Below are 27450 nucleotides of genomic sequence, written 5' to 3'. Positions count from 1 at the left end.
ATGGATGGATGGATGGATGGATGGATGGATGGATGGATGGAAATGATAGTTGGATAGATAGATATGATGGATGGATGAGTGGGTGGATGAATGGGTAGATGGATACAATAAACAGATGGATGGATGGATGGATGGATGGATGGATGGATGGATGGATGGAAGGATATGATAGTTGGATAGATGGATATGATGGATGGATGGGTGGATGGATGGATGGATGGATGAATGGGTGTATGGATGCAATAGACAAATGGATGGATGGATGGATAGATGGATGGATGGATGGATGGACGGATGGATGGATGGATGGATGGATTCAATAGATTGATGGACAAGGGATATGATGACTGGATGGATGGATAGATGGATGGATAGATGGAGAGATGGATGGATGGATATGATGGATGGATGGAAACAATAGATGAATGGATGCAATAAAAAGATGGATGATGATAGATAGATAGATAGATAGATAGATAGATAGATAGATAGATAGATTGATTGATTGATTGATTGATTGATTGATTGATTGATTGATTGATTGATTGATTGATTGATTGATTGATTGATTGATTGATAGATAGATAGATAGATAGATAGATAGATAGATAGATAGATAGATAGATAGATAGATAGATAGATAGATAGATAGGTGGATACGATAGATATATAGATGCAGTGGATGGATGGATGGATGGATGGATGGATGGATGGATAGATGGATGGATGGATGGATGGATGGATGCAATAAATGAATGGATACAGTATCCGTATAGATGGATTGATATGATAGATGGATGGAGAGAGTACATGGGTAGATAGTTGGATGGAAGGACAGATAAATAGACAGATAGATAGGCAGATAGATAGATAGCTAGATAGATGGATGGAAAGCTAAATAGATGGACGGATGAATAGACAGACAGATAGATAGCTAATTAGTGATCTTTGTGTGAAATTGTTTGCAAGATCAACAAGAGCCTGCGGTCCTCCTAATGAAATGTAGCATCAGAGGCTGTGGGTTTCCAGCAGCAGCAGTTATCTGAGATTTAATGTTGAGCAGTTTGAACACATGCGGTCTCATCACAGCAGGACAGGGACTGCTGCAGTTTTCCGGGCATCTCGCCCAACACGTAAATGAAGAGAGAGAGAAAAAAACGTCTTAAGAGATTTAGGACGTGCCAGAAAAATGTGATGGAGATTTATGAGATATTGAGTTGTTATTTCCAAATTGTGTCTCTTATGATTAGATATACCTCTAATCCACTTTACATCACAGCGTTCGGGATACGCAGAGTAATTACGTTAGTGCTCAATTTAGACTGATTGCTTTTATTGATTAAGTCATTTAAGATGATTACACGAGTAGAGGAACTCAAAATAATCACTTATATTGTACAGCTCCTTCTAATTATACATACACGCGGTCGGTGTTATTGCTGTTGTAATTGTAACATCTAACAATCTTCACAAAAGATAACTTAAAATATACTACAATACTTTTTCAGACTGTTCACATGTGAAACAGCAGCATCTAATTAAATACTGGCTGAATGTAGTAAAGATTAGAGGTGTTAAAAATGAACTAGGACTTGTGATTTTTAAATAACGTAATTTTTTTATTATTTGGACACTGCTGTTAGACCTCAGAGATACTGGAGGATTTTTTTTACTTATTTCCCCACAGGTGAAACTTCTTTAACCTCCTGCGTGATCCTGAGCTTCAGTTTTCTGTGGTTTATATGAGGTCTCTGCACCCGAAGCATTCAGAGCTTTGACTCTTGTTGTTTTTCAGCTGGTGGTTTAAAGGAACCCTTCACTTTTATATTAACTCGACTAGAGTTAAACTAACCCAGGTTCATTCTTATAATGTAGCCCTAAATACATTTCTGGTGAGTGTAAAATATGTCCCAGGAACAACGTTTTTTTTTTTTTTTTCTCAGTTTTTGCTTTCGGGAATCCGCCAGAGGCAGCTGTTTACGGTTTATCAGGTCCCAAATTTTTCTTGCAAGTGCCATTCGCACATGCTCTTCTCATGCAAATCCACCAGAGGCCGCTGTTGACTGACTGACTGACTGACTGATGGACTGACTGATATCCATACTCAGCCCCTTTCCTAAACCCAACCAATAGTGTTTTAAAAAGCAATCCAGAAAAAGAAAAGACCTCACAGCCGACAGATTTTTACCATGCTTTTCGATTTTACCACATTCTCACCCTCTTATTTACTTGTTTTTATTTTTATTTTTGTGTTTTGTTTTTGTCTTATCTGCTTTCTAGAACTGTTCTTTGCCAGACTTGAACCATGTCATCACGGTCATCTCCTCTCTGCATCTCAAATCCTCCAACGTACATGACGAGCCACTGGACAAACTGCTAACAGCGGAAAAGCCATCCACATTGAAATAAGCGGTTCACTGGTAAGCACAAAAAGGAACGCCGTCATATCGCCCCATATTGTTTGTTTTTCAAGACGAAATGCACCTATACGTACCTCTGGCTACATAATTCACGATCTCTAGAAATGTTTATAGGGTTACATTTTCAGAATGAGCTTTTGTTGAGTTAAATAGTTTAAGCTTAACCATTTTTAATCCATTCAGCCAATCTCTGGATCTTACAAGAGCGCTTTTAGCATAGCTTAGCATAGATCATTGGATCGGATTAGACCATTAGCATTACGCTCAATTGCGCTTACGCTTATTTTTTTGAGTTTCTTTTTTCTGTTGAACACAAAAGAAGTTATGTTACTTACATAATTGTTGTTTGTCTTACTTTGCAAGTCAAAGGTTTTCTAACATCTCTCGAAATATCTTCTTTTTATCTTTAACAAGGCAAGTTTTTTTTTTACTGTAGCACATTTCATACACAGTGGCAATTCAAAGTGGTTTACATAACCAGGAATAAAAGACAAGTATAAAAAAATAAAAACAAATAATAAAAGTGATTAAAAACAGATTAAAAACGATGAAAAAGAAGAAAAAAACAGTGCGATCTGTCGGACATAGCACAGTGCTCATTCAATAAAGGCACAGCTAAACAGATGTTATTTCAGTCTTGATTTGAATGTAACAGAACAAAGAAAATCTGAAAGGTTTAATAGTGAGTAAATGGTGAGTGAATTTTCGTTTTAGGGTGAACTGTCCCTTTAATTACACCTCAATTTTCACATGTATTTGTCCTATTCATTTTATAAGCAGAGACATTTATCTAAACATCTCCATTTGTGTCCTGTAAAAAAAAGAGTTAAACAGATTCAGAACAGAATGAGGCATGAGCCTGTGTTTGAGGGAATTTCGAGGTAAATGTAGTGGACTCAATCCAAATTTCAAGCATTTTCAATTTATTTTGTTTTAAACTGGAATGTTAAACTGGATCCATTATTAATGTTAAATAATGCAAAATGCTTAAATGTGAACGTTTGATTTGGTTAACTCACACTTACCAGCCACCTTATTAGGTACACCTATCCTACTGTTCGTTAACGCAAATTTCTAATCAGCCAATCCCTGGGCAGCAACTCAATGCATTTAGACGGTCAAGACGATCTGCTGGAGTTTAGTCCAAGCATCAGAATGGGGGTTGTAACTTCTTACAACCAAGGTATGCAGAAGAGCATCTCTGAACGTACAACACAGCTAACCTTGAGGCGGATGGGCTACAGCAGCAGAAGACCACACCGGGTGCCACTCCTGTCAGCTAAGAACAGGAAATTGAGGCTACAATTGGCATGAGCTCACTAAAATTGGTCAATAGAGGATTAGAAAAACGTTGACTGCTCTGATGAGTCTGCTGTGATATTCGAATGGTCGGGTCAGAATTTGGCATCAACAACATGAAAGCTTGAATCCATCCTGCCTTGAATCAATGATTCAGGCTGGTGGTCGTGGTGTAATAATTTGGGGGATGTACTCTTGATACACTTTGAGCCCATTAGTACCAACTGAGCATTGTGTCAACACCACAGCCTACCTGAGTATTGTCGCTGACGATGTCCGTCCCTTTATGACCACAGTGTACCTATCTTCTGATGGCTACTTCCAGCAGGATAGTGCACCATGTTATAGAGCGTGAATCATCTCAGACTGGTTTCTTGAACATGATAATGAGTTCACTGTCCTCAAATGGCAGTCACCAGATCTCAATCCAAAAGAGCACCTTTGCTATGTGATGGAATAGGAGACTTGAGAGATTCACATCATGGATGTGCAGTCAACAAATCTGCTGCAACTGTGTGATGCTATCATGTCAATATGGAGGAAAATCTCAGAGGAATATTTCCGGTACCTTGTTGAACCAAGGAAGGATTAAGGCAGTTCTGAAGGCAAAAGGGGGTCCAACCTGGTACTAGTAAGACGTACCTAATAAATTGGTGAGTGTGCAATGAAATTTTTTATTTAAAAACCACTAACAGTGTTGACTGTAACTGAGTTGACACAATTTTATGTACTTTCACTCTATTATTCTTTTAAAACAGTGAATGAGAAATGTTCTGTAATATCACAGTAGTACAAATATTTAATCCCGAACACCATTAACAAATGAACAGTTTTTCCAATGAGTATTACGATGGTATTTTTACAGTCAACATTAATGTCTTTGAGCGATTATATTCATATTTGTTGAGTTGTGTTATGGTGTGTGGTGTTAAGCATCATTGTTAATGGCTTTGGCTCGGTGTTCAGCGGGATCTCCTCGGGGAAAAGAGCACTGGACTGTTTCTAATGTTTGAGAAGAACTGTGAAGAACGAGCTAATGATGTATTTTCGGTGGCGGTCAGACCTGCTCTCTGCTGTTAATGTCCACTGGAGCTCTTCCAGATGCCGTTTTTACCTGCTGCTCGCCTCTACACAGACAAACGGACCCTCGCCTCATGAGTGGCTTTTAACACAGATCAATTCTTGCTTTTCCACTTCCATTATTGTTGCGTTTTAAGCTTGGAGAGGATGAATCTGTGTCCAAAGATAGAGACAAGAGGACATTTTGCTTTGCGTTGTCCCATGATCCTACCTGCCATTAGTCTTGAAAACAAAATAGCCACATTTCACCTTCAGAGTTCATTGAAAACGATCACTAATGTCCTCCACAATAAAGCATTTCATTTTTATTCTCTATCAATATGAAGCAGGGGCGGACTGGGACAAAAATTCAGCCCTGGCACTGTTGCCACACCAGCCCACATTACCACACCGACACAGCCCCACCCACGGACACGCACATTCACTGTTTATTTTGGTGTAAAGATGGTGAAATAATATGACATTCTTTCCAGATTTTGATTATGTCCGGGTAACCTTAGATTGGGTTGGCCCATCTTGAAACCAGGCAGCAGTTGCCGATTGGGCCAAATGCTTAACATTTATTATTATTATTATTTTTATCATCATCATCATAATATCACATCTAGTAAGAGATAAAAGCTGTCCGCAATTAAAAACAATGCATATTGAAAAAAATTTAAAAACTCACCGGCCCACATTTAAAAATTGGTCCGGCCCTTTGCCAAAATTGCCAGATGGCCAGTCTGACCCTGATATGAAGTCATTATTCATTGTGATATTCACCTTATGTATTATTTACAGTAAAATGAATCCAATAATGCAAAATACTCAAATGTGAAAGTTTGAATGTTATTAGTTGTTGTTTAAATTAAGCTTTTTAAGCCACTAACAGAGTTGATGGTACAGAGAGAGTTTATAATAACAGAGTGGACGGTAACAGAGTTGACATTAACAAAGTAACAATGTTGATGGTAACAGAGTTGACGTTAACTGAGTAAAAGAGTTGATGATAACAGAGTTGACGGTAACAAAGATCACAGTAACAGAGTTAATGGTAACAGTTGACTGTAACAGAGTTGACGGCAACTGAGTTGACAGTAACATAGTTAATAGTACAGAATAGATGGTTACAGAGTTGATGGTAGAGTGTTGACTGTAACAAAGTTGATGGTAACAGAATTGTAAGTAACAGAATAACAGAGCTGACAGTAACAAAGTTGACGGTAACAGAGTCGATGGCAACAAAGTTGACAGAAATAGAGTAACAGAGTTGACGTTAACAGTGTTGGTGGTAACGGTGTTGACAGTAACAGAGTAATAGAGATGACGGCAAGAGCTGGTAAAAGAGTAACAGAGTTGATGGTAACAGAGTTGACGTTAACAGTGTTGGTGGTAACAGTATTGACAGTAACAGTGTAATATAGATGACGGTAACAGATGGTAAAAGAGTAACATAGTTGATGGTAACAGAGTTGACAGTAACAGAGTAACAAAGATTACGGTAACAGAATTGACGATAACAGTGTTGGTGGTAACAGTGTTGACCGTAACAGAGTAATAGAGAAGACGGTAACAGATGGAAAAAGAGTAACAGAGTTGATGGTAACAGAGTTGACAGTAACAGAGTAACAAAGATTACGGTAACAGAGTTGACGGTAACAGAGTTGGTGGTATGAGTGTTGACAGTAACAGAATAATAGAGATGACGTTAACAGATGGAAAAAGAGTAATAGAGTTGATGGTAACAGAGTTGACAGTAACAGAGTAACAAAGATTACGGTAAAAGAGTTGACGTTAACAGAGTTGGCGGGAATACAGTAACAGGGTTGATGTTAACAGTTGAGGTAACAGAGTTGACGGTAACAGAGTTGACAATAACAGAGTTGACAGTAACACAGCAACAGAGCTGATGATAACAGACTTGATAGTAACGGAGTAACAGAGTTGATGGTAACAAAGTTGACATACTGCCAAGATACTGCCATTAAACCAGATACTGTACCACAAGGCACGTCTAAAACACAATTTTTATGTACATTCATCATATTATATTTATTTTAAAGTGAAATATCCCAATAACAGAATTGACATATAATTAATTTACTATTGTTAAATCCTAAACATTTTGCACAAATGAAGAGAGAATAATGTCATGTCTCAATACCTTTCAGTGTTTTCCACCAGAGGAAGTGACATCACTAGGAGCAAGTCACATGCTTTTTCTATCAATGCTGTACATTTTGTTGTGCCTTTTTTATAGCTGATGTAACAGAGTTGACCGGAACATGAGGACACACACAAAGTGTGTTTTTTATAACCTTGTCCAAAGGTAAAGACAAGAGGCTGAGAATATTTTCTTTGTGTCTAACAATCGTACCTGCAATTAGTTTTGAAAAAAAAAATAGCCACATTTCAATTTCAGTGCTCACAGAAGATGATTGCTAATGCCTTTCACATTAAAACATTTTTCTCTATCAAAATTACATTTTTATAAGTCATTTATTCCAATAACCACCCGTTCTCAGATCGTAAAGTCTGCTAATGTACTTCATCTGGAAGGGCTTCTTTTCAGTTCAATTCACACATATTCTTCTTGGTTTCATAGCTTTAATTTGACATTTTAGGTGATACTTATGCTTATCATTTTAAGAGAGATAGTCCACCCAAAAAATGAAAATCAGTAATCATTTTTTTATCCCTACATCATATGATGAACTGCTTTGACACAATCTACATTGTAAAAGAGCCATAGGAATAAAGATGAATTGAATTAAATTTCGAACCCTTAAAGCATTTTTTCATCTTGAGAACACAAATTAATCAAGAAAAACATCTTGATGAAAGAAGAAATTTTGTCCAAGCATTAAAATATTCTGGGGGGAAAAAATCATGGGACTCCAGTGATTTAATCCAGATTATTTGCAAATGTTTTGTGTGTGGTCAATTTATCAATCAATCAATCAATCAATCAATCAATCAATCAATCAATCAATCAATCAATCAGTCAGTCTGTCAATCAATCACCCAATCAACCAACAAACCAACCAACCAATCAACCAATCAATCAATCAATCTTTTGAATAGTTATCCAACACATTTTTATTTCATATTTAAGTTTTTATATGCTGGAAATACAACTAAATAAACAATTACCATAATCAAAATCCACCTAATATATATATATATATATATATATATATATATATATATATATATATCCTTTACACAACAATGGCATTTTGTGGCCCTGAATATACACAGTAGGTAGTGCTGTCGCCTCACAGACGAGGGCTTTTCGTTTTCTGGACGGCTTTTGTAAATCGTTGCTTGGGTTTAGGAAAAGAGGAGGAGGGTGGGTCGGCTGATTGGCGGGTCGCCCAGTCAATCATTCAGTCATTTAGTCAGTTGGACAGACGGTCATTCGACAGAGGCCTTTGGCGGCTTTACGCGAAAACAAAAACTGCACAAATACATACCTTCCGCGATGTATTTCGCGGCCTCCAGAAACCTCCGCAGGACTACGTTTTCAGAATGAGCCCGGGTTGTTTGTTTGGGACTTGTGGAGCTGTGCATTGATGGATTTGCTCTTCAGTGTTTGGACTTTTAGCAGTGAAAATTTAACCACACTGAACTGAACTAAAGTGAACTTGAAAACTGGACTGACACATTTCAATAGAACTTCTATGTTCAGCTGCTTTGACACAATCTACATTGTTAATGCGCTATAGAAATAAAGATGATTTATTAATTAATTAAACTCAAAACAAAATATCTTAGTTTATTTTCCGTTTCTTTTATTTACATTCAAAAGAGAACCGAGTGAAACAAATAACAGAGTTGTGAGAAGAAGCAGGGCAAAAATAAAACTACTAATGTTTACCTGTGGGCTTTTGGGGCAGGAGCAGGACAACACTTGAATACTGTGGATCAGCATGGGGCCAAGCTGGAGTCTCTCTCTCTGATCTCCTTTGTTCTGCAATGGTTTGGAAATTCCATATACCCATATAAATTGTTTGCAACTTCTTACCTTAAAATACAGTAAATCCAATTAATCATTTTTTTTTTTCATTCTGTGTAATAGTTGGTGAATTTGTCATTAACTATGATCAATATGATCAAATGCTGTACAAGTATTCATTCTTATTTTATGTTAGTAAGTACATTAACTTACGGAATCTTACTGTAGAGCAGGGGTCACCAATCCTGGTCCTGGAAAGCCGGTGTCCCTGCAGGGTTTAGCTCCAACTTGCCTCAACACACCTGCCTGGATGTTTTAAGTATACCAAGTAAGAGCTTGATTAGCTTGTTCAGGTGTGTTTGATTAGGGTTGAAGGTAAAATCCCTTTCAGGAACAAGTTTGATGACCACTGCTGTAGAGTATATTTATTATTATAGAATCTAACAGCAATTGTACTATTTGACATTCTTGCAGAATCTTTGAGTTTATTTTCAGGATCGTTTGTTAAAAAGCACACCATTTATTTTAAAAAGCAACATGATTTATAAAGTCATTCACTAAAGCTTGCGGTCACTCAATGTAATATATGCAAACTGCACCAAAACTTTGGACTAATTTCATTTGAACGCCTAATTTTTCCCTCGTTTCTCAAGAATCAGTGGGTTGTTCCGAATAAATACAGCATCAATTATTAACAAAAGCCTATTGTCCCAAAAGCTTGGAGCCCTAACCTCGTCTGCGCTGCATCTTTCATCAGGGAATCATTGTTATGTGACATTGCTAGAATTGAACAGCACGTCATGTTTTATTCATACTTTATTTCTCGCTGTTCTGCTCAATCAAAATCTCTGATCGTTTGTGAAATCAAATGTGACATCAGCAGCGGCAGAAATAGATCCTCACCTGTCACAATCGCTAATTGTCTCAGAGGTGATTGTGAACTCCTGTTACCATGAAATAGCTTGTTTTTTTTAAATATTTTTATATCCTGCAGATCACATTCCCTCCCTCTGCCTGCTTTCTTCATGTCTATTCCCACTGCCGAGTTTTAGTTTTCATTCATTTTCATTCATTCATTCATTTTCCTTCAGATTAGTCCTTTATTTATTAGGGGTCACCACAGCGTCACAGGTTCGAGTCCTGGCTGGGTCAGTTGGCAATTCTGTGTGGAGTTTGCATGTTCTCCCCGTGTTGGCGTGGAGTTCTCTGGTTTCCCCCACAGCCCAAAGACATGCGCTATAGGGGAATTGGGTAAACTAAATTGGCTGTAGTGTATGAATGTGTGTGTGAATGTGAGAGTGTATGGGTGTTTCCCAGTACTGGGTTGCAGCTGGAAGGGCATCCGCTCCGCAAAACATATGGTGGAACAGTTGTTGGTTCAGTCCACTGTGACAATCCCTGATAAATAAGGGACTATGCTGAAAGAAAACTAATAAATGAATGAGCGCCACTGACCTTTTGCAAAGTGCGGAAATATAACAATATATGAAGTCGTATCCTGAACATTTAACCCAATAATCGTCACCTGTAATGTATTAGCAAGTGTAAAATAAAACACATATACAGGTTTAGCAATGAAAAATAAATGGCTAAAAAGTAATTTATGGTTTAAAAACATGAGGTTATGCATAGGAAATGGTTGATATATTCATGGTTTACAATCACGTCAACAAGTCATTGAGTGATTTCTGGAGTTTATCTTCTTTTTAGTTTTTGTTTGTTGCAGGTGATTTTTTTATTTATTAACATTTTTTGCAGGCCTTTTGCATTCTCTTACCCACTGCATCTAAAAACACACATATATATATATATATATATATAAACAGTTGAAGTCAGAATTATTAGCCCCCCTGGATTATTAGAACCAGTGTTTATTTTTTTCCCCAATTTCTGTTCAACAGAGAGTAGATTTCTTCAACACATTTCTAAGCATATTAGTTTTAATAACTCATCCCTAATAACTGATTTGTTTAATCTTTGCCATGATGACAGTAAATAATATTTGACTAGATATTTTTCAAGACACTTCTCTACAGTTTAAAGTGACATTTAAAGGCTTAACTGGCTTAATTAGGTTAACTAGGCAGGTTAGGGTAATTAGTCAAGTTATTGTATAATGATGGTTTGTTCTATAGACTATCGAAAAAAAAGTTAGCTTAAAGGGGCTAATAATTTTGTCCTTAAAATGGTGTTTAAAAAATTAAAAACAGCTTTCATTCTTGCCGAAATAAAACAAATAAGACTTTCTCCAGAAGAAAAAACATTATCAGACATACTGTGAAAATTTCCTTGCTTTGTTAAATATAATAAGGGAAATATTAAAAAACAGCAACAAAAATTCATAGGGGGGCTGATAATTCTGACTTGAACTTTATATATATATATCACAGAAATGCCAACTGAGCCGTGAGGGTGACAGCACTACCTACTGCACCACTGCTTCGCCCATATATATGGAAGCAGTGGCACAGTAGGTAGTGCTGTTGCCTCACAGCAAGAAGGTCACTGGGTCGCTGGTTCGAATCTCAGTTGACATTTCTGTGAGGAGTTTGCATGTTCTCCCTGTGTTCGAGTGGGTTTCCTCCAGGTGCTCCAGTTTCCCCCACAGTCCAAAGACATGCGGTACAGGTGAATTGGGTTGGCTAAATTTTCTGTAGTGTATGAGTGTCTGAGGGTGAGAGGCCAAGACGACAGGCCTGCCGGAATGTGTGAAAAAAGTCGTTATCATATGGACAAGTCTAAATGGAGGACTTGTTCCAAAGAGCCGACCCCGCAACCATACGGGACTAAGGCCAAAGAAGAAGATGTGTGTGTGTGTGTGTGTGTGTGTGTGTATTTATATATATCTGCTCATTATTATTATTTTACTATTATTATTATTATTATTATTATTATTATTATTATTATTAAGATGTTTATATACATTTGAAGTTTTGAAAAGTTTGCCCAAGTGTGCGTGTCCATATATGACCATATATAAACAAAAACAAAATTAATTAAACATACAGTTAATGTCAGAATTATTAGCTCTCCTTTGAATTTTTTTTCCTTTGAAATATTTCCCAAATGATGTTTAACAGAGCAAAGAAATTTTCACAGTATGTCTGATAATATTTTTCTTCTGGAGAAAGTCTTATTTGTTTTTATTTTGGCTAGAATAAAAGCAGTTTTTTTTTTAAACACCATTTTAAGGACAAAATTATTAGCCCCTTTAAGCTTTATATTTTTTCAATAGTCTACAGAACAAACCATCGTTATAAAATAACTTGCCTAATTACCCTAACCTGCCTAGTTAACCTAATTAACCTAGTTAAGCCTTTAAATGTCACTTTAAACTGTATAGAAGTGACTTGCAAAATATCTAGTCAAATATTATTTTCTGTCATCACGGCAAAGAGAAAATAAATCAGTTGTTAGAAATGAGTTATTAAAACTATGATGTTTAGAAATGTATTGAAAAAATTTCTTCGTTAAACAGAAACTGTGGGAAAAAATAAACAAGGACTTTAACTATATTTTCAAATTGTTATAATTTTTTTTTATAAATGTGCCCATTTTTTGCTATTATTCAAAATAAAAGCTGCATAAATAACCAATATGATCTTGTATAGCATGACTGTGATTTGCATTCATTGCCATATAACAGGTGTATATATGGGTCGTGGTTTCCAGCAGGTCATGAAGCAGCATCTGTCCATGTGTGACCAGTCTTCAGGAATTATTGAAGAACCCAGACCAGAGAAAGAGGGAGAGAGAGATGGCTATGAATGAGAAGCTTTTCTACGAGGCTCAGTAAGCAGGATGAGGCAGTTTACAGCGGCAGACGTCCATGTCAGCTCGTGTTAGAGGTCCAGCATTACCAGGAGACCAGACTCTGCCAACAGCATTTCCCATTCCCTTTGAACGAGACTCCACCGATCCCAGAAAAAGCCTGATAGAGAGATACACTCCTTTCAGACAGCTTGGACAAATAAGAGGCTTTTTTTATTTAACTAACCAATGCAGACACAACAGACTTACAAGGAAATCTGTAATCTAGTTATTTACCTTAACCACTTAAACTCTGCTGCTATTTGGGGATTTCCGCCTGGATTTTGCCTACCCAAATTTAAAAGCTTACCAAATCCACATGCAGAGGTGTAAATGCAAAAATTTGGTATCATTTTAAAGAAAACCCTTTGGATTTTCATAAAACACTATTGAAAGTGTTTAAAATAACTGTATATGTTGTCTGTGTTATAATAAACACCTAAAAAAAGAGGCAATTTTTGTATTTTTTTTATAAACTCAAATTTGAAAGTGTACCTTTTAGGTTCTGTGTGGTCTAGCGTGCTGTAATTAATTTTGGTGATTTCTGCACATGTCTGTAATCATAGGAAATAAGAAAAATGTCTCCACCATAATCTATGCAAAAGTAATTGCATTCCAACTGATGAAAGGTGCTGTACAAGCCACAGGAACCAATCCTTGTTTACATATTTCACTATTCTTTTGTTTGATCAAATATAATTCACTGTGTTTGGACCACGTCAGACATATAAAAAGATTTCTTATGCACATCACCTCAAAAATAGAGGAGAATGGCCCTGAAGGGCACAGCATAAGGTAAGAGATGACGGCTGTCTGTGCTATCTGGGGCTGCTTATTGATCATAAATGTATTGTTTACATTTCTGCGCCATAGAAACACCGCGATTCATTCAACAACTGTTTGGCATATGAATATAATTCAGTAAAAAGAATTCTAGAACTGTATGAGCACCGGCAAGAGCTTTCATTTGAGCTATATCTTATAAATATGTCATATGAAAAAATATGAAAATGAACCAATGTTCAAAACAATCCAAAATACTGAGTATTTAAGTGTAAATAACTTTTATACAGTAGAATAAAAACCAAAGTGATGCATATGTGCATACAATATAGATTCTACACTTTCAAACGAAACCACTTACGGGGGTCTGGTGCAACGCTAGCCCTTTAAATCTAAAAAGCGAAAGTCGATGACGTCAGAGTTTAAGTGGTTAATAGACAATAATATAATTAAGGTGTTTACATGAAGTGCTTTCATGTAAGAGTTTCCCGTAATTTTGGGTGACTTTACCTGCAGTTCAGCAGTTTTACTCATGAACATTTCATTCACGCCTCCGTGACAAACTGGGGTGTTAGATGCAAATAAGGAGTAAGGACTGGTGAGAGTAATGCATTAACTAAATGATCTCAGTGTATTTTATAGTACAGTACAGCAGATATTAGCTTGCTGTGGATAGTCTATGATCTATAAATCTAATCTCTGAAGGACATTATTTTTTTACACAGACGCCGCTCCAGTTATTTAAACAGCAGCTTTTTGTTTGCCTCTATACAAGCTGTAGAATATGAATGAAAACAAACAGGGCTAATTCAGATGTATTTAAGAACATCGACAGGACCTTGAAGGAGTCAAACGCCTTTTTTCTGCATTGATTTGTGACTCGTCATTGATTTCTCCGTCATTAATGTTCATTTGTACAGAGTCACAGCTCAGCTCTGGCTGTTTGCCACCGCTGCACTTTTATTTTCTTTCAAACCTTCCCTTCTTCATTTACTTCCTTCAAACAGACTGTGTGTGTGCATTATGTTCAGTCAGCCTTGTCCACACGCGCTCTCACTGTGTGTTTGTTTAGTGCATTCATAAAGATCTACAGTTCCAATCAAAAGTTTTCAACCCCCCAAAGATCGAGACAATCCACTTTTTTTAAAAAACTCCTAATCCTTTTGAAATTCAATAACTAGACTTAATTAGCTTGAGCTGTTGCACGTAAATAAGTTTAATCCATGACAGAATTATTAGATGATCAGAAAAACAAAAACAAATATTGCTTAAGGGGGCTAATAATATTGACCTTAAAATGACTTTAAAAAAATTAAAACTGCTTTTATTCTAGCTTAAATAAAAAAAATAAGACTTTCTCCACAAGAAAAAATATTAAAGGACATACTGTGAAAATTTCCTTGCTCTGTTAAACATCATTTGGGAAATATTGAAAAATAAAACATAATTCATAGGAGGGTGAATCATTTAGACTTAAACTGTATGTATTTAAATGTTTGCAACCAGTTATTTAATCAAAAACACTGGGAAGTTTTGATTTTTTTTTATGTAATGTGCTTGTGTTTCTAAGCTGTTAACCAATCACAATGCACTGGGACAGCCAACCAATCACATCACTTTTTTTTTTTTTTAGAGGCGGGGCTTAATAAAACCTAGAACAAATCAAGCTGTTTGTGCCAGGCTGGGAAGAAAAGTATTGCAATAAATGTAAATTGTAAATAATACTACTTTTTTGAACCACCAAGCATGAGAGCATGTTCTAGTACACCCTTCAAAACACAATCAAGACTTTGTAAAAGAGCATAATAGCACCCCTTTAAACCTGAGTAGCAGATATGGACCAATCAAAACACGTCTCACAAAAGCAATAAAGCAGATTCTTTTATTTCATTAGTAAGTTGCAAGAAGACTTAACATTTCCACGGCTGGCAGCTTCATTCATCAGTCTCTAATGCGTTTCACTAGAAAACCTTTGAGGGTGTTGAAGAAAAAGGCACACAATATCATCAAGAGGAATAAAATGTTTGATCAAAGCAACTGAGGAAAAAACATCATTTACTGTCAAAGACTTGCCAGATAACCTGATGAAAGCAGCAAGGACATTCTAATGCCGAGGATAAGAAGAACAGTAGACAAGCCTGGCCTTTATGCTAGGACGCTTTTCTGAACACCTTTGCTTTTTGACCGTGAAGGACATTAAAGGCTGACTTGAATATTTAACATTTATTTGGGAAGAGCTGTGAAGTTCTGGATGAACGCTTTTATGGTGTGACTGGGGATTTTTTTTTGACCTGTGGATTAGTGGTGTTTCTTTGGGTACAAGACAAAAAAGGCAAGGCTAATGAGCAGCGTAACGTAATCTCCAAAGTAACATTGAATACAACCAGCACAGACTCTTTGAAAATACAGTACATGTCTCGGCCTATTTGCAAAATGTAAAATTTGTTGCTCCGGGTACGTTTTGTTGCACTTTTCAGAAGACAAATCCATTAGAGGGCGCTGTCTACATTTTCGCAGATCTGAAATACATTTCTTAGGTTACTTTTTATTGTACGTTTCAGATGCATGTCATTTTCGTGCACATCCATGAGAAGGCGGAGCTTGACATAGAGATCACCAGCAAAACGCTGACCTAAACATCCAAAAGTGTTTTATAAAGCAAATGTAAGAGAAAAGTGCACTGCGAGCACATCCATTTACCTTGATTTTGCATTGCTTTTATCTAGTACAACACCAAAGACAGCTATGAGCAAACTGACCACAGTAGAATAGGTGTCTGTATGGAAATAAGTGAAGTTTTTAAACTAATTTCGAGAGGAGCACGTGATATAATTGACTGCAGCTGGCCGCCTATCTACACTCATTAGTTAGCCAATCAGATCTATCCTAACGTACTATAAATAGTCTAGCTAGATATTACTCCCTTATCTTCGTTTTCCGAAGAAACCCCCCCCATCCACCCCCTTTCTCCTCCTTTTCTCCTTTAAAAAAGGGGAGCTCTCGAGAACCACCTGATCTCGTACTCCCCTCACATGCTCTATGGACCTGGCGGGAGCCCTGGGCTCAACTATCTCCGAGCTCAGGGTTCTCTCCCGGGACAGCATGCCAAACCTGCTAACAGTTGTCAAGCAATATCTAAGTGTGAACTCTTGAAATAGGTATTCAGTACAAATCATTAGCTGTGTAACAGATCACAGTTGATCCATATGGATCACAACCCACAGTTCGGAATGCACGTGACCTGTGGATTAACAACTTTTTCGAACTTGTAGGTTAATCCAACATTTATGACAATTGCAGAGATCGCCACCTGCATCTTTCAAATCACGTGAAAATTTTTTGCTTTCCTGTAAATTATAATGATGACAGAAGTTGTGGTGGGACCTACCTAAATGCTTTCTTAGGTTATTAATTAAAGGTGTTTTCTGTCACTGTTTGTTTAGTCTGCATTACAGTTTTTCTCCATTGGTTTTTCTCCATTATGAATTTAATTACTGGTTCTAAGATCTGTTTGTTAAAAGCAATGCTTTTTGCAGGAATATTTTTGTATGACTGGAAAGCAAATGACATTTGTATCCTCCCTTTTTTTGCTGATCGGAAAAGTAGACCGATCCAAGACTCAAAAACCGTAGTGTGATCCATTACATCACAACAAATCACACACATCAAGTTGTGGTATTTATTTGATGTTGAACAAAGAACTGCGCAAAAAGTTATGCACTTTTTGTTGATAATATGTTCTTTAAAGTATCATTAGTGTGGAAAAAGAACAAAAGTTGTTGGCGTTATACTGGCCTAGTGTTAATTTAACCTAGAAACTGTACTCAATCAGTTTGTGTTGAGGCGGCATGAAGAAATTAAAGTCCACATGAACCAAAAGCTGCAACGTTTTTTTGTTTTTTTTTTGTTTTAGTTTTTGTAGTGTGACAGTTCCTAGAAAAACAGAATATCAAATGAGAAAACAGTGGGCGTGGCTTGTTTTTTTCTACTGCGAGCTGATTGGATGTAGTAAAGTAGGCATTTCATTCAGAAAGATGGGGAATGGGGTTTGGGGAGAATTATTACAATCTAAAAGACTCCTCCTCCTAACCATTTCTGTTTGTTGTCAAAACTCAGACAGACGTAATCTGAGAATTGAAAAGAAAACAAACAGGAAACGCATTTTCAGATTTCAATTGGGAAATTACAAGTTTTTGCAAATGATTTTTTTATGAATTATTTTTCATGCACAAATGAATTGTTCACCACAAAACTAGCAGTGTGCGCTAACAAAATCAGTATGCTTAGTTTTCATCTGTACTTTAAGATAACTCTTTAGATTTTACAAATTTAAGTGGCCTGAACATAAAACAATTAAGTCGCTAATACCCCCCTCCCCCCTTCAAACAAATAAATAGTTAAAAAAAAAACTTTGACGCAATATTAGAGATGCTTTGTTGTAGTTGGGAGTGGAAATATTGAGTGCTTGAAGGACATCATTTGAGGAATTATACCATATTGGCAAACACTGTGATGCTTACAATGCACAAATGAAGATTGATGATCTTTGGACTTTCCTGCAATCACCCTAAAGCACACATCCAAATCCACTGAAGCTTGGTGCAAGGATAATTTTATAATGATTTCGAGTGGCCTGCTCAATCTCCAGATTTAAATCTCATTAAGAATATATGATGGAGATTGAAGAAAGCAGTGGCAGTGTGAAAAGCACCAAATATCATCTGGAAGTTTGGGGTTTATTTTAGGCGAGGAATAGATCAAGATTCCTGTAGAGGACCAAGCTTATAATAGTTTTGGATTTTTCAGTAGTTTTGGTTTTCATTTCGTTTTAACTTTTCATTTTCGTATTAAGTTAGTTTTAATTCATTTTTAGAGGCAGATTTACTAGTTTTTATTAGTTTCTATATTTTAAAATTGTTTAGTTTTAATTTAGTTTTTATTAGTTTTAGTATTAGTTTTAGTTTTTTTCCTAAATTAGGATGTTTGTTAGGTGCAAGATTCAAAATTATCAAAATAAATACTGTATAATAAAAACGCAGCCATACATTTTTTGAAACATGTATTTAGAGGACACATGACAACTATCATCTAACATTACCATATACCCAACCTCAAATGCAAATACAACAGCCCACAAGATGTATTAATACAATGCTTTGTAATATATATATATATATATATATATATATATATATATATATATATATATATATATATATATATATATATATATTTTTTTTTTTTTTTTTTTTTTTTTTTTTTTAACATATACGTTCGAATGTAAAAAATGTACAAAAAAATAGCAATGATTTTTTAACAGTAACAGTTTTCTTTCCAGTACTGGGTTGCAGCTGAAAGCACATTCACTGCGAAAAACATATGCTGCAATAGTTGGTGGTTCATTCCGCTGTGACCCTTGATAAATAATGAACTAAGCTTAAGGAAAATGAATGAATGAATGTATTTAGATCTTTTGTAAATGCTCAACCTTCTCATAAAGCTCAAACAAATTCATTACACTCAGATCACAAGCATTAAATGTAAAATAATGAAAATGAAAACATCACAGACTCCATCTGTCCCCACATCCACTCGTCCACCGTAATGAAGTGCCGTCAGAGTTTTACAGTCATCATTAATTACCGCAACATTCAAAGTGCTTGAAAGGTTTTAGAGGGCCTGTAAAGTCAATTTACTTTTATAGTCTGTATTTGAGTGACATTCCGCATCGTCAAATGCCAAACACGCTTGAGCTGTAATGTGTGTGTGTGTGTTCATGTCACGGCTCACATGTCACATCTCTCTCTCTCTCTCACACACACACTAAAGAGTGCACACTAGAAAGTCTGCACACACTCAAAGACAAAGAATAACAAAGTCGGCCTCCCTCAGGGGCCTGTCATGTGAACACAAGGGACCCGGAGCCAGCGGAAACACACTGAGAGATTTCAAACTGAATATCTGCACCAGAAACACCCAGGACAAACATGAACTGAATCCACAATCGCAGCATGACAGAAAGCAGGACACCCTTGACAGTAGAATAGAATAGAATAGAATAGAATAGAATAGAATAGAATAGAATAGAATAGAATAGAATAGAATAGAATAGAATAGAACAGAACAGAATAGATTAGAATATGTTAGAATGCATTACAATAGAACAACAGAATAGATTAGATTAGAATAGAATACATTACAAAAGAATAGAATAGAATAGAATAGAATAGAATAGAATAGAATAGAATAGAATAGAATACATTAATATAGCATAGAATAGATTTGAAAAAAAAAATAGAATAGATCAGAATAGAAAAGAATAGAATACATTACAATATAATCAAACTGATTTAAATATAATAGAACATATCAGAATAGAAAAGATTAGAACAGAATGCATTACAACAGAATAGAATAGAATAGAACAGAACAGAATAGATTAGAATATGTTAGAATGCATTACAATAGAATAACAGAATAGATTAGATTAGAATAGAATACATTACAAAAGAATAGAATAGAATAGAATAGAATAGAATAGAATAGAATAGAATAGAATAGAATAGAATAGAATAGAATACATTAATATAGCATAGAATAGATTTGAAAAAAATAGAATAGATCAGAATAGAAAAGAATAGAATACATTACAATAGAATCAAACAGATTTAAATATAATAGAACAGATCAGAATAGAAAAGATTAGAACAGAATGCATTACAACAGAATAGAATAGAATAGAATAGAATAGAATAGAATAGAATACATCACAATTGAATAGAATACATTACAACAGAATAGATTAGAATAGATAAGAATAGAATAGATTAGAATAGAATAGATTAAAATTGAATGTACTAGATTAGAATGGATTAAAATGGAATAGAATAGAATATATTAGAATGAAATAGAATAGAATAGATCACAAAAGAATAGATAAGAATAAAATGTAATACATTACAATAGAATAGAATAGAATGCATCACAAAAGAATGGACCAAATTTAAAATAGAATGGAATAAATTTCAATAGAATAGAATAGAATACATTAAAATAGAATACAATAGATTAGATTAGAATACATTACAAAATAATAGAATAGATTAGAATAAAATAGAATAGAATACATTATAAAATATTACATTACAAAGTAATAGAATAGAATAGAATAGAATAGAATAGAATAGAATAAAATAGAATAGAATTGAATAGAATACATTACAAAATAATAGAATAGAATACATTACAATAAAGTGGGATAGAATAGAATAGAATAGAATAGAACTAGCATTCATAATGTAATACTGCAAAATGTGTTCCTTATTTGCATGTTCAAACTTCAAGGTGAAGTATTCTGATTGTATTCGTGTTGTTCATGACTGCACTAAATGTTTATAACCAATTAGCCTATTTAATTTTAAACATTTAACTTTCAATTCTCATGTTAATCTGGCATACAATATGCACAAGCTATTGGCTAAACCAAAGCTCTGATTATTATATTCTGATTCTGCCTCTGTTTCTTATCATCAGTTAATTAAAACTACACTGACAATGAAAATACTTCCTAATCTTGGTTTGAATAAATAAAAAGTTGTAACTATTTTATTAAATTGGGCTAATAACTAATAAAGTTGTTTATTTTTTTAAACTAAAATTAAAGGGGACCAATTATGTTTTTTACAGGATTTAAAATAAGTCTCTGAGGTCCAGACTGTGTGTGAAGTTTCAACTCAAAAAACAAAAGCTTTCCCCCACTGATGACGTCCAAATGGAGAATATCAATCAAAGTGTTTCTGCACTGTTTTTATGAAGAGTAGTAATAAAAAAAATAATAATATATATATATATATATATTTAATTCATTTTGACCTTTGGAAGCTGGATATATTCACAGACTGTTGCCACACATGTTTAAAACCCTTATAAATGTGATTTATGTACAACAGGTCTCCTTTAATTTAAATCCAGTAACAAAAATTAAGCTGATTATAATACGCTAAGAACATTCAATAATGAGACTTTATTGTAAAGTAGTAGCTGTTGTACTTTATTTAATCCTACTGCCATTTAATTAGTTTTAAATATTTCATCTTAACTTAATAAGTCTCAGCAATACAGCATCACAAAAACACGTTGAATTATTTTTCTTAATATATATTTTTAAAGCAACCTTTTTCAGCATGACAATATTGCAACAAGGACATTGAATACCATCAAATTGGCCAAATAAGTTATTATTCATCAACTAAGAAAGTAACATCCCCTAATATTAATGAGCAGCTTTACAAAAATAGTTTTTATCCATTTAGTTGAATCATCTAATTTTACTGAAGCATTAATGAACATATAGGCCAGATTACTCGAAGAATAAAATGTTAAATGTTTAAAAATAAACAGCCTATTAAATCTTTAAGCATTTTGTGTTGTGATGAATCAAATTTTGTTCCTGTGAGAAAAAAAATCCAACATCTTATTTTGCATTTACAGGCTTGAATCAACATAAATCATCTCAACTTCATATAAAAGACTCCTTGTGAAAATGTTTATTTTATGGCTGAAGAGATCACAGATCTGAGGCCCTGCCAGACATAATCAGCGATATTAAACTTTTCATAAGACCTGATTTTTTACAGCCATGCTATTCACTTTTACTGCCCACTACACCTGCAGCCAAGTCCTTTAAAAAGGCACTCTCTTATGTCCTGAAGAGAACTGCAAACCTCTTGATTTTGTTCAGAGGTTTGAAAGACAAAGCTTTCCAAATTCATGATTTTTGGGAACAAACTGTGGAATTAAGAAAAAAAAAAGTTAAAATGAGAAAAGAAGGATGCTGGTTCGAGTCCCGGCTGAGTAAGCTGGCATTTCTGTGTGGAGTTTGTATGTTCTCCTCATGCTGGTGTGGGTTTCCTCCGAGTGCTCCGGTTTCCCCCTGTCCAAACCAACCCAGGCTCATTCTGAAAACGTAGTCCCGCAGACGTTTCTGGAGACCGCGGAATACGTCCCGGGAGGTACGTACAGCTGCAGTTTTTGTTGTTGCGAATCCACGAGAGGCTGCTGTCGTGCACTTTTTTGCATCTCAAATGCCTCTCGCGAGTGCAGTTCGCGCCCGCACTGTTTTCGCGTGAACCCAACAGAGGCCGCTGTCCGACTGACCGGATGATTGACTGCGCAACCGGCCAATCGGCTGACCCGCCCTCCTCCTTCCCTAAACCCAACCAATTTTACCGATTGACCCGCCTGCCCGCTCACTTCCCTAAACCCGAGCAACAGTTTACAAAAGCCGTCCAAAAAAAGAAAAGCCCTGATTTTTTTTTTTCTACCGCGTTTTCAGATTTCACCACGTTCTCACCCTGTTACGAAACTCGTTCACTTAATTTTTGGGATTCTGTTTTTGTCTTACCTGATTGCTGGAACCGCTCTTTCCCGGACTCAAAAACGATCGCCGTGGTCAACTCCTCTCTGCATCTCAAGCCTGCCAACGTACACGGTGAGCTGAGTGGACAAACGGATTGCAGCGGGGAAGCCCTCCACAAGTAGGTAAGTGGTTGGCTGGCCGGCTGGCAAGCGCGAAAGGGAACAGCGTCACACCGCCAAAAAATAAATGCAGCCGTACGTACCTCCAGGGACGTATTCCGCTGTCTCCAGAAACGTCCGCGGGACTACGTTTTCTGAATGAGCTTGGGTTGGTCCCACATGCGCTATAGGTGAATTGGATGAACTAAATTTATCCAATGAGAGTGTATGGGTGATTCTCAGTACTGGGTTGCAGCTGTATTTGATGTTTTATATTTATTGAAAATAAATTGACCCATTTTGGATAAACAGTAGCAAAATACCTTTAAATAATTCTTGAAGGAACACATTTGACATTAAGGTACAAAGTGTCACTTCACTCTCAGAAATAAAGGTAAGTGAGCTGGCACTGGGGTGGTACCTTATCAAAAGGTAAGAATTTGTATCTTAAAGCTCCGTATTAAAACCTAAAAGGTACATATTAGTACCTAAAAACTACAAAAGTGTTCCTCTTAAAATTTTAGCTATTAATATATACTTTTGAGGCACCAATATGGAGCCTTTAAGTACAAATGTGTACCTTTTCAAAAGATACCGCAGTGACAGCTCGCGTACCTTTATTTCTGAGAGTGTGTAGTGGTCCCTTCATGGATCAGATTTGTACCTTTGATGAATACAATATCTGCAGGTTTTAAAAACCAAAGGCACATTTTGGTTTCCCATGGCGCAAATCATGTCCTTAAAGGTACAAACAGCAATGGTACACATTTGTTTCTTTCTCTTAAGGTACATATCTGTTCCATAAATAGGTACTGCCCCAGTGACAAGGGTTTGTGCCATCTATGGTACAACATTGTACCATTTTTTCTAAGAGTGCGGCAATAAATCTCATGGGAAATGGCATTCAAACTCACATTGTTAGCATTTAACACTGAATAAAACACATGAGGTGTATCTGAGTTGATCATTGTCAGTTTATCCTGTTGTTCAGCTGCAAGAAATAGACGTCGTTTCTAAAATAAACAGGTGTAAACATATCAGTACACCAAAATATATTAGGTGTTGATTAGAAAAACAACTCCTTTTAATCTGGGGAAAATATACCTTTTATCATGTGGCATTGCTTTTATTTAGAACACAATCAAAATCAGCCCTAAATCAGCCTTTAGGCTTGAGAGTCAGGCACACTGCTCTTGGTGTTGTCGGTCTGGCAACCTGCGCTTGCGTTTGTTTTTAACCAGATGTGCAATACCTAGTTGAACCACTGGGTGTCAAACTTACATACTGCACCTTTAAGTTAAGTTAACTGGTTTGTGTTGGGGCAACATGAATGAATTGTGTGAAACACTGCTTTTTTAACACTATAGGCTCTATTTTGACGGTCCATGCGCAGAGCGCAAAACGCAGGGCGCAAACGTGTCAGAACGTGTTTTTGCTCATTTAAGGATGGGAAAATCTGCTTTACGCCGTGGTGCATGGTCTAAAAGGGTTGAGTTTATTTTCTTAATGAGTTATAGGTGTGTTTTGAGAATAAACCAATTAGAGTCTCATCTCCCATTCCCTTTAAGAGCCAGCTGCGTCGAGCCAAGAGCGCATTCCCTATTTACAGGACGCAAAGTAAGTTTAAGTGGAAAAACTGAGCATTTCACTAGCAAACAGTTAACAGTTTTTAACAGAAAACTGTTAAACAGAGCATCTACTGCGTGAGAATGAGAGATAATGGATCTACTTTCACTCTTGGATAGGGAAACCTTTACGCACACAATCAATTAGTAAATACTTTTGTTTGTTAAGTGCAAATATTCATTTCAAAACTATTTCTAAATTCAGTTCTAATTTCCAGCAAACGAATAAATGAACAATAATAACAAAGTGTGCTCAAAAACCTGAGTTATATCCTAAAACACATGCTGTGCCCCATATGGTCTAAAACCTAAAGACAGGTGGGCAAATCTAAGCTTGTTTTTAATAAAACAAATATAAATATGGATATAATAAATAATACTGCTAATAATAATAACATTATACAGAAGCAAATTGTTATGAATGAACTGAAAAAGCCTCCCGAGATGAAGAAGACATAAAAGCAGTGGTTTTTCATATTTATGTAGGCTAGAAAATAATATGTTTTGTAATATTTTAATCCTTTATATTATATCCAATATCTTTTCTTATTATATCCTATATATATCCTTAATATTTAAATTTTTTCATATGTAAAGATATTTACCTATTGCTCTCTTGTGTGTATTAAGCAGTGTGTAAGCGAGGTGTAACTCTGCGCCCGAGTTTAGACCGGGTTTGTTTTGGTCTAATGAAAAATCTATTATAGTTTCAAAACGCCTCCCTTTTTTTAGACCAGAACGCCTATGGGCACACAAATGAGCGCTAATGCATTTGCTATTTAAACAGCGTAGCGCAACGCCTCAAAACGACTCTTGCACCAAGCTGAAACTACCAAAAGACTATTGCGCCGCGCCTTGCGCCACACTGCGCCGGGTGTATGATAGGGCCCAATGTTTAAACACTATGAAAATGCAGGGTTCCACACAATTCCTTCATGTTGTCCCACCACAAATCAATTATTAAGTTAACTTAATCATTTTTACAAACTTAAGTGGATTGAACATAAAACAATTAAGTTGCTCCCCCCAAAAAACTGAAAAATTGTGTTGTTTCAACTCATTTTAAATACGTTTAAATAATCAGCAAAAGTCATTTTATCAGATTCAAAACAGAAATAAGTTCACAGAACATTGGGTAAAAGCATAACAGAAGCACAACACATGCGTTACATTTTTTTAAACTGACACATTTATTTTTAAACAATCTCTTTTTTTTCTTTACTCATTCACAAAACGTTGTTCCCGCTCTAGAGCTGCATTCAGCTTATCTCCGTCTCTCACAATGGTCAAAAGTGAAAGCTGTTCTGTCTCAAAGGGATGATATTGAATTTTTTTCTTCCTCTAAGATGGATTGGAAACTGCAAATAAATTGAGCCGGTTACTCGTTTGAGCAGTTTTTCATGGAAAAAGCAGAGTTGAAGAACTTACTCGATTCCTGTCTGATAAACATTAATAAGAAATCCAGCGTTCACGCCACTGTAGGCAACATTACTCCCACTACATTAATATCCATCAGGCTTTAGCAGACAGCAAAATATTAAGTTACCTCGCTTAAAATTTAGAGATGCTGGAAAATTCCCCCTGAAGGCTTGAATTTTCTGGTATTTAAGCATCTGAAATGTCACGCATCAAATAAATTACTGTTAAAAGAACATTTAGAGTTCAACATTTATCAAGTTCAGCTCCATTGATAGCATCTGTGACACTCTGTCAGACTCTTCAGTTAATAACATTTTTAGAAATGAGCAAAAATGTGTTAGACCTATGGGCAACACTTTATTTTGATGGTCCATTTGAGTATTAGTAGACTGTCTGCTGAATATCTGCTGATGTTGCTCCTTCAACAGACATTTACCTGACTATAAGAAACTTTGCAAGTACATGTCAACTTACACTAACCCTAACCCCAACCCTAAAAATATACTTATAATGTAATGAGAATTAGATGGCATGTATGGTGCATGCAATGTAACTTAAATTCAACAAACGCACCATCAAAATAAAGCGTAACCGACTTATGGGTAATACACTATTAACTACTAGCTTATTACCTGCCTATTATTGTATTAACTACTTATAACGATATTTTTCTAAATACACAATCCTACTAAATATCTACACTACCTGACAAAAGTCTTGTCGTCGATCTCAGTTGTAAGAGCACCAAATAATAGCTTGACTTCTAGTTAATCATTTGGAAAAGTGTCAGAAGATTGATTTTTCTGATGAATCATCTGTTGAACTGCATCCTAACCATCATAAATACTGTAGAAGACCTACTGGAACCCACATGGACCCAAGATTCACATAGAAATCAGTCAAGTTTGGTGAAGGAAAAATCATGGTTTGGGGTTACATTCAGTAAAGGGGTGTGCGAGATATCTGCAGAGTGGATGGCAACATCAACAGCCTGAGGTATCAGGACATTTGTGCTGCTCATTATATTACAAACCACAGAAGAGGGCAAATTCTCCAGCAGGATAGCGCTCCTTCTCATACTTCAACCTGCACAGTCAACTCCTCTCTGTGTCTCAAGTCTGCCGACATTCATGGCTAGCTACTGGACATACTGGAAACAGCGGGAAAGTCATCCATAAGGAGGTAAGCGGTCAGCTAGTAAGCATGGCAAGTCATACAGCGCTGTAGCGTTCATTTTAAAGACGAAACTCAGACATGTGTACCTCTGGCTACATTATTCACGATCTCCAGAAATGTATATAGGGGTACGTTTTCAGAATTAGCCAATGTTGATTTAAAACTAAGTTTACACACTTATAATGCCAGTAGTCGCTTTCGAAGGTGCACTCTTGCCACAGTAATATGACTTTCGGCCAGCGGAGAAATTAAAATGGTCATGCCCAACTGAGTCTGGTTTCTCACAAGGTTTTTTTTCTTCACTCTCCCATCAGGTGAAGTTTTTTTTCCCTCTCCGCTGTCGCCTCTGGCTTGCATGGTTCAGGATCGGTAGAGCTACGCA

At 35.9% G+C, this 27450-nt stretch overlaps 1 protein-coding gene and 1 long non-coding RNA gene across 2 annotated transcripts in view; one reads left to right on the top strand and one right to left on the bottom strand.

The window, feature by feature from the left end:
• LOC147833832 (uncharacterized) overlaps positions 1 to 27450 on the bottom strand; it is an 863518-nt gene that overhangs the window by 719226 nt on the left and 116842 nt on the right. The window lies entirely within an intron of this gene.
• Positions 1941 to 7799, top strand: LOC147833833 (uncharacterized). The gene is made up of 3 exons (XR_015507230.1): positions 1941 to 5350; positions 5421 to 5760; positions 5798 to 7799. It is a non-coding gene; the product is annotated as an uncharacterized LOC147833833 (long non-coding RNA).

This window comes from Danio rerio, chromosome 14 (assembly GCF_052040795.2).
Source record: "Danio rerio strain M-AB ecotype USA chromosome 14, GRCz13ab, whole genome shotgun sequence".
Classification (NCBI taxonomy): Eukaryota; Metazoa; Chordata; class Actinopteri; order Cypriniformes; family Danionidae; genus Danio; species Danio rerio.
This window is presented reverse-complemented; position numbering and strand designations above follow the sequence as displayed.